Below are 9,929 nucleotides of genomic sequence, written 5' to 3'. Positions count from 1 at the left end.
TTTAAAGAGGTCTGTTCTTACCCATTTATGAACCACTGTGATTATCTTTTGATCCATTATATTGTAGTAGATGTTGTAAGCCTAGCCAATATAAGGTCATTTATTTAGTTTTTGATTTTTTCCCCTACAATAGCAGTAGGAATTCACTGTAGAAAGACTTTAAACTATGAGGAAGAGACAGACTATCAGCAATACTACCACCCAGTGGTGGTATATCCTTTAATTCTAACTGTTTTAATGAAATCACCAATATGAAAAAAACAGGCTTTATGTCCTGCTGCCATATAAAAGTAGATTTAGTGGTAAAAAAAACTATGAAAAATATGACTGGCTTTTGTAGGCCTAGGAACTTGCACTTTAGTAACCCAGGTTGTGATAAAGCCTTGACTTAACATGTCAGGGAATTTCTGCACATAAACGACTGACCACCTTGTGCTTAAACTGTTGGTTAAGAAACCTCAGTTGGATCAGTGAGTGTGTCTCTATGACTGCCAGTGGGTAAATAGTGTAGAACTTTTGTTGTGGTAAGTGTCAGTGCGTCTTGGTAGTCCATCATTAAAATACTAAGCTTTATGGGTATAACTGTTGTAAAGTCTTGATTAGAATGGTCAAGGCCCTGAGTTCAATTCCAAGACTGAAAAAATCAAAAGAAAGGTCTTAAGTTAGTAGAAGAGAATATTTAGAAATGCCATAGCTCAAAAGACTGGTACAAAACAGTCTTTTGTTTACAATGTTTAGAATGATTGTTTATTTTATTCTTGTAACACCTGAAAGTATTTTTACTGTGAGCTCTCAAGTTTTCATTCTTTGTCTTTTGATAACTAGAGTGGATTTTAAAATTCTGTTTCATATTCATACTCAAATGTAAGAGTAAATTTGGGAACACATAAAGGAAGTCACTGCAATTCTTGTTTCAAGAAAAAGACTACAGGGTACATAGTGAGCTAAAATGCATTATAAATCCCATCCTGAGAAATTTTGTTTAAATACTTTTAAAATATTTTAATAGGCTTGACTTTTCCCTTCAAAAAGAGTGATTTGAACTGTTTCTTCTTTCATGAACCAAAGATAACCAGAAATGGATGTAGAAATTCTACAGTAATTTATAGCTGCATTATACTTTACTGCATTATTCTATTATCTATTTCTTTATTATGCTTTTCATGCCATTGATTTGGCTTTCAAGGAAAAGAAGGGAAGAAGTAAGCATGAATTTATGATAGTTGAACAACCTCATTGTTTATGATGAACAGTAAGCTTGCTTTATTATGATGAACAGTAAGCTTGCTTTTTCTTGATAGGGACTTATCATCACCACTGATTTTATTGCATCTGTATAGCACTTAATAAAATGAATGTCAGTTATACTGCTATCATAAGTCATATATTTATAGACACATACATCTGGATATCTGGTCACAGCTCAGAAGGCACCATTTATTTAGAATACTATGTAAATGAATAGCTTCCATTGCTTCAGGAGAACTGATATTTCTTAGAGTTGTTTTAGTCAGCTTTTTCTGCTGTTGTGATCTTGCTTGTGGACAAGAGCAGATTTAGAGGAGAGAAAGTTTATTTGGGCTCCCAACTTCAGAGTTCTCAGTCCATCAATGGCTGACTCTATTGCTCTGGGCCCAATGTGAGGCAGAGAGAGACCATTTCCCTCACCACAGACAAGATATAGACCCCCAAGTCATGGCCAGGAACCCACTTCTAGGCATACCTAACCTACCTTCCTACGGTATCACCCAGTTAGCCCCTGTGAGGGGATTGACATACTGATCAAGTTAAGGTTCTCATAACCTGGTAATTTCACCCCTAAACTTCCTTGCATGATTCATACATGAGCTTTTTAGTGGGGACCTTTAATATCTACACAACAGTAATGCTTCCTGGATTTTTCAGGCAATATGTTTAGACCCTTATGTCTTTGGTGTTACAACATTTTCATGTTTTTAAAGAAATAGGCAAGTATTATTCCCATTTTATACATGATGGGATACATGATCTCAGACACAAAATGATTGAATTTTTATAAATCTTGCATTTTCTGTAAAATAATGATGATATTGTATTCAGTGATCCACAGTGCTTAAGGCCATAGAGTTTTTTTGTTTGTTTGTTTGTTTTTGTTTTGTTTTTGTTACTCAACCTTTTTTTTGTTACTTGTAGCTATAAAGGTTTGAGAAAGTTAATTTAATACCTTTTTGGTAAATTTCCATCATTGAAAATAATACTGTGTTCATAAAATTTTTGAAGATTTAGATGCATTAATGTACTGGAAACATCCCAAAGCTTTATATACTTTTTTATAGTTGCTTTAATAATCAGTAATAAAGGCAATGTTATTTTGTGTGCTGTTTTTTCAGAGATTATGAGATCACTTACTTGACAGCATAAAGTGAGAACCTCATACAGCAGACATATTTATTTAAGCAGAGGCCAGTGTAGACCAGTCATACCTCATTTATCAGTATTGTAAACTGTGAGTGGGAGGAGTTAAAAAAATAAGAGGCAGAACCTCAAATAACAAAGAAAATAGTTGTTCCCTAGTCCAGAACCGGCTGATCCATATAAGGCTTCATACAGTATAGATAAAATAAAGGAGGAGATTTGAATCATCTGGCCACACAAAGAAGAAATGAGAAATGACTAAAGTTTGGAGTTTTAACCCTTGGAGTATTAATACTGTGTCTATGATCTCTGAAGTGTTCCTTTCTTTTTTGGTGGTCCTGGGGACTGAACCCATGGTGCCACTCACCCCAGGTGAGTGCTCTACCACTCAGCCCCAGCCCATGAGGTTTTCCCGACATACCATCATCGCTACTGTTCTTCATAGTAACTTCGAGCCACCAAGAAGTGTTTGAATTAGAACCAATGTACTATAGAAAGACTTTGATTAGTTGGTTTTAATCTTTGGAATTTCAACACCAGTTACCTGTCCATTCATTCCTTTCACTCTTTTTTTTTCTTTCTTTTTTTTTTTTTTTTTTTTTTTTGAGGGAGTCATGCTGGGGATAGATCTCAGGGGCAATTAACGATTGAGCCACATTCCCAGTCCTATTTTGTATTTTTTTAAAGGCAGGATCTCACTGAATTGCTTATTAGCACCTCCCTTTTGCTGAAGGTGCCTTTGAACTATGATCATCCTGTCTCAGCCTCCAGAGCCACTGGGAATACAGGCGTGTGCCGCCGGCCCAGCTGTCTTTTTACTCTTAATTGTACTTGATTGTAAAAATACTAAATTTGAATATGTTTATTATTTAATTTGATTTATAAAATTAGGTAAGTCAATGGAAAGGTTTTTGGTCAGTGGTGTGGTAAACGTTATAAATTCAGATCTCAATAAATATGTTTGATTTTGTGACTTTTTCTCATAGTTATTTTAAAGTTTATCTGTAAAGGTCAGTGTCTGCTTGTTTTCTAACCATTTGTTACCTTCTGTTAATAGGGAACATTATTAAAATCAAGTCCTCTCCTAAATATTTGTGTGTGTGTATGTATGTGTGTGTGTGTGTGTGTGTGTGTGTGTGTGGTCTAGTATATCTTCTCATTTATTTTAAGTGATATAAAAAATACCATTTACCTCCAGGGAGATTTCTTTAAAAAAAAAAAATTTCCTTTTGAGGTGAACTGTATTTCTCAATACATTAACATTTTGAAAAATTGGAATCTGCTACTTATATCCTAGTGACTACCTACAGCTAAAAAATATGTAAAGATCTTTTACAGGATCTTTACTCATGTAGAACTGGATTTTGGTAAACACACTAAATAAACCCTTTTGGTAGCTTTTCACTATCCCAAAAGTAAGTTCAGTAATTAAAATGAGCCCTAAGCAGTTTCAAGCTTGAAGTTTATGTTTAGGCACAATTTCTCACAGTGGTCTAAGATATCAGAAATGCAGATTTTTTTTTTTTAAATGGGAACAGTATGTTTGCATGGCTTCACAATTATCATACCAAAAGATGATGGTTTCTTGTGTTTCAAGTTGGTGCTTAAGTAAAATTGAGAGTCAAGGCTTTCATGTTCTTGTACAGTTTATCTCTGGTAGTTGTTATTTCAGTTAGAGGGCTTTAGTGCATTTTGAGTATGACAGTGCATTATGTATAAGCAAAAATGAATTCCAGGTTTCTTTAAGCAATAATGAAAGCACCTTTATTATTACCTATGCTTGCAGGATATTTAGTTTTTCTGTATCCTGAATGAGAAATGGGAGATGTAGGGATGAATTTAGTCAGCTAGTGTACATATTTAAGATGAATTGTGTTTGTTTCCCCATGCAGAGCAGTGTTCCACTCAAGAGTAGAGGACAAGTACAGTTTGGGTAGGCTGGTAGGTAAACAATGCCCCTTCCTTCCCCCAATAGGTCCATGTCCTAATCCCCAAAAGTGAATGTGACCTTTTGGCAAAGAGGAATTAAGGATGCAGATGAAGTATGGTTGCTAACCAGCTAATTGTAAGGTAGGAAGATTATTGTGGATTATCCTGATGAATCCAGTGTATCCTTACATGGGTCCTTAAAAGAGGAAGGGGAAACAAAGTTGACAGACCCAGAGAGAGAGAGCAGGATGAGAAGGACCCATTTCTACTTCTCTGTCATTGGAGTTGGAGGAAGACTATGAGCCAGAGGAAGCAGAGCCAGACATTGCAGTACAAGGGAACAGTCTTCCCTGGAGCCTCCAGAAAGGAAGAGTCCTGCTGTGACACTCTTACTTTTAGCAGCCACAACAAGACCTGTGTCAGACATCTGAGCTCCATAACTGTAAGATAATATACTGTTGTTCTAAGCCAGTAATCAATTTGTTAAGTCAGAGATAAAAGGTGCACAGGCATTTAGTCAGCTAGTGTACATGGTGTACATACATCAAAGGATGTTGAGACCTTGATTGTTTAGGTATCCAGTATCCTATTAAGGTGTGAGAAGTAGGATCATCTTGAAGTTCATTACAGTAATCTAGGAAAAAATGTTAAGGATAGTGACAGATAGGGATTTTTCACAAAGGCCAGTGAAAGTAACAAAGGGTGGTTTGAAAGTTGAGGGAGGTCATGTTGACTGTTTTGGTTTCAGATATACTAAATTTGTGTGTGTGTTTTGATATTAGGAAATTGAACCCAGTGGGAATGTACCCTGAACTACATCCCCAGGTACTTTTTTTTTTTTTCTTGAGACAGGGTCTGGCTCCATTGCCCAGGCTGGCCTTAAACACATGATCCTCCTGCCTCAGCCTCAGTTGCTGGGATAACAGACATGCACCACCAAGTCCAGCATCAGATACCCAATTTGAAGTAATGGTGAGGACCTGCTCCCCTATGAAGTTAATTTAGATACTTACTAAAACTTCACTGAACACAATAGACGATTTGTGCTAAAAGGATAAAGTTTCAACCAGTAAAGCAGGAAATACACACACACACACACACACCTGCCTTAAAATCTCAGAGGTAGTATGTTGAGGGAGGAAAGGACAAAATTAACAGCCATGTAAGTAGCTCTGTGGCAAACCAAAACTGGGGTTCTTATCAATTTCTTTCCAGTTTGGTCGAGAAAGAGCCTAGTACTTGAAGAAGTTGTGTGTATTCATTTTTCTTAGTAGGACTGTGTCTGAGTTCATTCTAAGACTATAAAAATGCATTTTCATTCTAGGCTCAGGTGAGAGAGATGACGAGAATGTCATTTTGCATCAGACATTATGAAAACTTTTGCTGTCTTTAAAAGTACTTTGGGGATGCAGGACTGACCACCTGCCCCACACTGGCCTCTTCCTGGGAAGCGGCAAGCAGGGCCCTGACCCAGAGCCTCCTCCTCACCCAGGCTGGTGTTGGTGCCCAGGACCTCAATTGGGAGTTGCTGCTGGCATCACCTGCTCCGGGCAGGACCTGGTGCACTTGAGCAGGACCCCTGAACCCGAAGGCAGAGGCCCTGCTTCCTCGACCTGAGCTGTGGCCCCAAGGGAGGTGAAGAGGTCCTTGCAGTGGGCATCCTGAACTCAGCGAGAAACATATAGATGTACATGGGAGAGGAGTACTGCGGCACTGGCAGGGGCAAAGGTGTCTGCCAAGGGCATCTGCTCTGTCCCCGACAGCAATTGCTGTCCTTTGGAGAAAAGCAGTGTGTGTTCATCAGTAATGTCATGGTATATGTGAGACCAACATCAGCAAATTCTTCACCAAGCTCTCCTGCTCTAGGATCAAGGATAGACCTTGACAAGGTCCAAACCATAATGGAGTCATGGGTCAAAATTATCACCTGGAGCTCAGCAGTTGATGAATGTGGTTAGGTTTCAGCAACAGAATCATATCCCATTGGAGAGCAGCTTCAGTCCATTTTGGGAACTGTCAGACACAAGCACATGATCGCACTCCAGCCGTCGTCCACTTCAGTATCCTGGACAAGTCATCCTCCACACCTTTCCCTTTTAAAACTGCATTGACATCTGCAAACGGGACTGAAAACTTACAGACTTTCATCAATAAAAGCACAAGACCACCTGGGGAGGGAAATAACATGAACCGTGACAGGTGTAAGACTGTGCCACAGAACCATTCCCTTCTTGAAGATGATCTTAAAAATGCAGTATCTTCTTTCTCACCAAAGAAAGCAAGTGACAGGCTCACTCCCCAGCTCTGAGTTGCTGCCCTTTCTCCAGAATTTATGCAGTCAAGTCAACCATCTTCAAGTGGGACATAATGCCATGAGGCAGGAAAATGTCCCCAAGCTCAGTGAAGGCATTGTTGGTGTTGCAATGGAAGAACAGCCTATTTGCTCCTACTTGCAGCAGATTCTCTCTAAAAATATGGAACTACTGGAAAAGAAACTTGTGGACAGCACATAGATGACAAGGTGGCCTTGTTGATGGACTTCCTGCAAAATCCCAACTCCCCACCCACTGGGCTGCCTCTGAGCCATTGTGACTCTGGAGAAAGAATTTCCAGTGGAGAAAGATGAGTACTCAGCATATAGTGACCAGCAGATATTCATTACCTATTTATTACAAAGCCCAAACCTAAAAACATTTATGAAAGCCAAGTATTTGATGTCCTGTGAAGGCTCAAGAGCTGACATAAAGTGACCTCAGTGTTTTGACTGCCCTTGTTACTGTGAATCCAGTACTGTACACTGAGAGGTAATACCAAAGTTAGAAGTTATTCTTGTTTACAGTGTTTTCCATGTGCTGAAATTTTTGTATGCTTGTATTGCTTATAGATTTTAAATATTTAAGGATTTTTTTGTGTGTGGTGCTGGGGATAGAACCCAGGGCCTCGTGCTTCACAGGCAATCACTCTAGCAACTGAGCTATATCCCTAGCCCATATTTAAGGATTTCTAATGTAGTTCATTAGTTTTGTTTTGTATGTGATTGAAGTAGTTTTAATTTGTACAAAGACCTTATTTACTATTTGTGAGGTATGAAAAAATGCTTACTTGGATTTATTTTTCTGTAATCACTGAAGAAGAAATATGATGTAGGTATTCTGCCCACTTAAGTATTCAGATTGTGAGTGCAGCTCACAAGGTTTACATTCAAAACCCATGAAGAATACCCATAACTCAATAATTCTTTAAGTACAACCCAATTAAAATGACCTAGGCACAGTGGAACATACCTGTAGTCTCAGCAACCCTTGAGGATGAGGCAAGATGATCACAAGTTAGAGGCTAGCCTCAGCAACTTAGCAAGAATAAATAAAATAAATCAAAAAAATACTTCTGGTTTCAATTCCCAATACCAAAATGCATATAAATTGATGCTCTATATCATTAAGTAGGAAAATGACATATTGTAACTACTATGAGGTAACAATGCACACACACTTAGGGCTATTTATAAAGGAGGGCTGCAGATGTAGCTCAGTGGTACCATGTGCTTATTAGTACGTGCGAAATCATTTGTCAATCCCCACCACTGTAGGCTAGTTGCAGGAAAGACGTGCCAGTGAGAATGTTTAGAAACTGGAACCTCACACACTCATACAACTTAGGTGGGAATATAAAGTAGCACAGCCACTATGGAAAGAAGTTTGTCCATTTCTTAAAAAGTTAAACATAAACTTAGTATACATTCCAGTAATTCCAGTCCTAAGAATCCAGTCAAGAGAAAGAAAACAATGACTTATACATGAAAGCTCACAGCAGCAGTATTTCTAACAGCCAAAATGTAGTGATTCAACTCTTCATTGACTGCTAAATGGATATACAAAATGTGGTATATCTACTCAACAGGACATTATTCGTTTTTTTTTTTTAATAATTTTTTAGATGTGGATAGATCTTTATTATTATATTTTTTTTAAATTTCTATGTGGTACTGAGAATTGAACCCAGTGCCTCACACATGCTAGGCAGGTGCTCTACCACTGAGCCGCAACCCCAGTCCCAGGACATTATTCTTCTATAAAAAGTAGTAAAGCATTAATACAAGCAACCACATGTAAGAACCTTGAAAATATAGCCAAGTGAAAGAAACCCGATGCAAAAGATCACCTATTATATGATTCCATCTATACAAAAGGTTCACAAGGGTGCTGATCAATGGAGACAGACAGCACATAACTCTTGCCATGGTCTGGAATAGCAGTTAGGATTAGATCATTTGGGTATTTTTTTTTTTTTTTTTTTTTGTCACAATGGAAGTATGTTCAAACTGGACTGTGGTAATGTTTGCAAGAACTTTAAATCTGTTTAAAATCTCTTGAGTAGTGCATGTAAAGTAAGTAGACTTTATGATATGTAAATCATAGTTCATTAAACAGGGAGACAGAAGGGAGTCTGAGCATGCATGCACACGATGACAAGACAGCATTAGTACCTGAGGTCAAAAGTAATGTAGGCTAGAAGACTAAGGACCATTTAATGTCCTGTAGTAAAGAAATAGTACAGATACCAAACAAGCAGGACATAGCTTCACTAATCGGTCCTTCTGGACAATTCAGCTCCTGCAAGTGTCTATACTGGTGGAAGTAAATGTCCTGCAGGTCAAATATCTGACTTTTGGAAATGAATTTAGGAATGAATATTGCATCATGCACTAAAGCAGTGGCATCCACATGCCGAATGATTCTGGAAGTCTCACAAAGTCATTCCTATGACTAGGGAATTAAGCAAAATGCTTAGAGACATTATTGGACATGTGCATCATAGGTTTTATGTTATGGGTATGTAAGAAATAATTGTTATGTTATGGGTTATGTAAGAAGAAATGGTCCCTAAGCAAAACAATACAAACAAACAACAACACCAATAACAACAACAAGAAAAAAACATAACGGGTTGGGGTTATGACTCAGTGGTAGAGTGCTTGCCTGGCATGTGTGAAAGCCTCGGTTTGATTCTCAGTACCTCATAAAAGTAGATGAATAAAATAAAGGTCCATCAACATCTTAAAAATTTTTAAATATTTTAAAATAGAAAAAACAAATTAGCCGTCACAAACAACAAGAGGTGATTATAGCCCATTCTCTGCATTGGTGTATCTGAAGTGAAGTGGGAATTCCCTAAGAGCCCTCTGCCTTAAGAGTGGTACTGAACCACAGATGCTTGCCCTCCCTGCTTCAGTGGGCATTCCACCAAATTTATGCAGTGTGTGTGGTTCCTCAGGTAGGGCCCACTTGTCAGTGAGTCCTGTCCCCTGTATCTTAGGTATAGGTGACAAAAATGGAGAGAGTGTGGTGCTCAGGAGAGAGTATCTGATATGAGTTCACCGTGAAGGAGTGGAGACATATCTACCTCACTACAGATAATTACACCATGCATAGCATCCTTCTTTGGACCTATGTCTAAGTGAATATTGTATTTTATTGGTTTGGTGATTTTTCCTTAATTTTAAATTTTATGTATAACAATGTATAAAAATAGATTCTATGAGATTCAGAGTGAAGTTTCAAAATGTGTATGTGTTATATAAACTAGTCAGCATTTAGCATCTTTCA

General features: G+C 38.0%; 1 pseudogene across 1 annotated transcript; it reads left to right on the top strand.

Annotated features, from left to right (window-relative positions):
- Positions 1–4,621: 4,621 nt before the first annotated feature.
- Positions 4,622–7,435, top strand: LOC306652868 (ATPase PAAT-like; annotated as a pseudogene). The gene is made up of 2 exons: positions 4,622–4,765; positions 5,720–7,435. The product of its transcript is annotated as an ATPase PAAT-like (transcript).
- Positions 7,436–9,929: the final 2,494 nt, after the last annotated feature.

Source organism: Sciurus vulgaris, assembly GCF_902686455.1.
Source record: "Sciurus vulgaris genome assembly, contig: HiC_scaffold_628_arrow_ctg1, whole genome shotgun sequence".
Classification (NCBI taxonomy): Eukaryota; Metazoa; Chordata; class Mammalia; order Rodentia; family Sciuridae; genus Sciurus; species Sciurus vulgaris.
This window is presented reverse-complemented; position numbering and strand designations above follow the sequence as displayed.